This window comes from Notolepis coatsorum (assembly GCF_963971535.1).
Source record: "Notolepis coatsorum genome assembly, chromosome: 4".
Taxonomy (NCBI): Eukaryota; Metazoa; Chordata; class Actinopteri; order Aulopiformes; family Paralepididae; genus Notolepis; species Notolepis coatsorum.
The window spans coordinates 168,982,929-168,986,841 of record NC_140168.1 but is presented as its reverse complement, the minus strand read 5'-3'; positions in this window follow the sequence as shown (position 1 = coordinate 168,986,841).

Genomic DNA, 3,913 nt, shown 5'->3' with positions numbered 1-3,913 from the left:
TGGGTTACGGTATTTACAGGGGCCAGTTTCGAATTGCAGTCTCCCGTAGGTGCTCTTTGAGAGTGGTTTTGAAAGTGGGTAGTGATTCACATTCCTTTATAGACCCTGATGTAAACAAGACAAAAGTCTTTCTCTGGTCTGCATCCCCTTAACAATGTTCTCCAGAGGCTTGTGGTCGCTCTGTACAGTCACTTTCCGGCCGTACGTGTACTGATGGAATTTCTCTGCGCCGAAGACGATGGCCAGACATTATTTTTCAATTTGGGCGTAACCCTTTTCCGTCTGAGTCAGCGCTCTGCTCGCAAATGCTATCGGCTGTCCACCTTGGGTCAGTGCTGCTCCGAGTCCCGTTTCTGATGCGTCACACTGCAGCGTAAGTTCCTGCTTGGGGTCATAGTACTTGAGTACTGGCGCTTTGGCTATCTTGTCCTTCAGCCTGCAGAATGCTTCCTCTTGCATATCTGTCCACTCCCATATGCTGTCTCTATGGGTGAGCTGTCTCAGTGTCTCACAGTCGTCTGATAGGTGTTGATAGAACTTAGCCAGGTAATTCACCATGCCGACTAGTCTCTGTATGCCTTTCACATTGGTGGGCCTCGGCATGTCTCTCACTGCTCGAACCTTCTCCGCATCGACTTTCAGCCCCTCCGCTGTCAGTATGTGTCCGATGTACGGTACCTCTTGCTGTCTCAATCTGAGCTTATCTGCATTCAGTTTTATGTTCCTCTCCCTGCATCTGGTGAGGAACTGTCTCAGTTTCCTGTCATGGTCTTTGTTAGCCATCTCTTGTGTGTCCCCTTCTCCCGTGATGAGGATATCGTCTGCGATAATGTATATGCCTGGCAGCCACTCCAGCGCCTGGGTAAGCTTCTGCTGGAATATCTCCGGAGCCGGACTTATCCCCATAGGCATCCTGAGCCACCTATATCTGCCAAATGGTGTGGCAAATGTTGTCAGATAGCTCGACGACTCCTCCAGTTTCACATGCCAGAATCCATGTTTGACATCACAGACTGTAAACACCTTTGCTCTCGACAGGTCTGGGAGAACATCTTCTATGGTGGGCAGGGGGAAATGGCTGCGCTTCAGTGCCTTGTTGAGTGGTCGCGGGTCTATGCACACTCTAGTCTTTCCATTAGGCTTCTGCAGCGTAACCAAACTACTAATCCAATCCGTGCTCTTTTCCACTGGCATGATGATCTTCCTCTCTTGTAGATCTCTCAACTCTCCCTTGAGTGACGTCATCATAGCCACCGGAACTCGTCGTTTGGGGAGTTTAACTGGCTCCACCCTCTTGTCGATCTCAATTCGATACTTTCCGTCCAGGCAGCCGTCACCTGTGAACACATCTCCATACTCCCTCTTTATTTGATCCATAGTCAGTTCTCTCTCAGGTGTTGTTTCGTCCCTTACAATGCTGTCGATGGCTAGTATGTTCTCATATTCCACTTTTATCAGCTTCATGGCTTCGCTCGCCTTCCTGCCAAGCAGTGGCAATTTGCAGTCCTCTTCTACTACTACAAACTCCAACTGGTACAGTTTCTGGTTTCTTGGGTTCCTCACCTTAACCTTACATTTTCCCAGTGGGTGCAGCTTGGACTTGTTGTAAATCACCAGCACTTTCTTTGTACTTTCTAGCTTTGTGTCTGGATTTAGCAAGTTAATCGGGATAACATTACACGTGGCCTCACAATCTATCTGGAACCTCACCAGCTCACTGCCTACTAACATTCCTGCAAACAGCTGGCTGTGCTTGGCCTTGTCATTTCGGTCTTCAGTAGTTTGTCGCCCTCTTGTGGTGATAGTCATGACATCCTCATAATATTCCTCTTCACTATCCTGGTCAGTCACCTGGTGTAGTCCTGTAGGGCAGGGGTTCCCAAACTTTTCAGGCCAGGGCCCAGAAAATAAGGCGTCAGAGAGCCGCGGCCCAATGAACATCGTCAGGCTTTTTTTTTTTTTTTTTTTTGCCATGTGACCGATTTTTTAAGCCAAATATCACTTCAATCCTTTTAAGTTAGTTCAAGTTAGTTATTCATTTATATGTGCTATTTATGAGAGGGCTAACTTGTTGCAAAATAATAATGATAATAATAATAGCCTCATTAAAATACTATTGTTGCTTCGGTTGTTTTCAGCGTTTTATGTGCATAATCTGTTATTTAGTTTGAAATGTTCGTTGAAATAAGTAGATTTTTCGTTTTTGTTTATTTATTAAGTTAATATAAAACCATATAGTCACATTTTAGAATACAATAGAATAGAATTTTAGAATACAACTAGAAATACTGTCCTGGCCTGCTTCTAAGTTCAGTGGCCTGACAAAAAAAAAAAAAAAAAAAAAAAAAATATATTTTATTTTATTTTTTATTAAATTTTTTTTTAAATCATCTCGCGGCCCACCCGTGGCTGCTCGCGGCCCACCTTTGGGTCGCGACCCCGACTTTGGGAACCACTGCTGTAGGGTGTAGGATTTTAAAATCCTACGAACTCAGTTCCCTTGGTCAGTGCAACTGTGTTTGATCATTTGCCTGTTTGATAACTTGCCTGAAATTGGAGCTTGATGTAAATGTTTTTATCTGTATTTTATTGTGATGTTCTTTTTTATGTTGAAACTTTCTGCTGCCTTGCTTGGCCAGATCGCTCTTGAAAAAGAGATTTTAATCTCAATGATGCTTATCTGGTTAAATAAAGGATTTGATTGATTGATTGATTGATTGTACTCTATGTGTTCTTTTGTCATGTTTTTTCTCTTTCCCCAGTTTGGCTTTACATTTAACTGCAAAGTGATTTTCTTTACCACATTTCTTGCAGATCTTTCCGTAGGCTGGACACTTTGCCTTGCTCCTTTCATGTGTCATCCCGCAGAACATGCATGACACTGTATCCAGTATCCATCTCCTGCCCTTCTGTCTGTTTGATCATGTGTACCTCCTCCACGCTGTTCCCTGAGAGGGTTTTGCTATTTTCCCGAGACAACTCTGTGGCCCTGCACATGTGTAGACATTTTTCCAGTGTTAACTTATCTTCTCTAAGCAGTCTCTCTTTCAGACCTGCATCGTTACCAGCACATACTATTCTGTCACGTATGAGCAAGTCCTTTATTTCTGGCTAGCACTTTGAGATCAGTAACATACAGACGCAGCGCTCAAAAATCAAACCAATTCTGCTGCTTGTCTGCTGCTTGTTGCTGCTTGTGTGCCACTTAAGTCTACTCAGGTGTTAATTTTCCGGGGGTGTTGGCTGGGGGAACAAAGGGAGGGTAGTTAACTTAAGTGCTTCCCCAGGGAGGGGGTCGGGGGCTACTGCCCTCAGACCCCCAAAATAATTTTTATATGGGCAGTCTGACTTGGGGTACTGACCATATATTAGTGTTGCAATGCATGATAAGTAAACAGTGAAAAAAGCTAAGAAATCTGATGGGGCTGGGACATTTGGGACGAATAAAAATGTATGATGAAAATCTGCCCAGCCTGTGGGAGGAAGTGGAGGTGTGAAATCTGGCCCGGTCAAGAACAATAGAGGAGTGGTAGAGAGTGGTAGAGAGGCATGAGAGGTTTGAGTTTTGAGTGCTGTATCTGTATGTGTCAATGCTTTCTTTCTGACCTTGATTCCTCATGAAAAAACAATATCTTTCCACAGTCTCGTTCACTTTGGGATTGCAATGTTCATCAAATGCAGTGAGCAAGTCTGGCAGTTTCTTCCCAGCCGAATTGCCGTCACCCATCAACGTTTCACATAGCTCCCTACCCGCCTCTCCAATGAGGTAGTAGAACAGCTTCACTCTCATAATTTCGGGCGCATCTGGCATAGAAAGGTCCAAGTAGAGTGTAAACTCCTCCTTCCACGATTTCCACGTCTTCGCAAGGTTTCCAGTGTCCAAGCATAGCTTCTGTGGCGGTCTCTGTCCTTC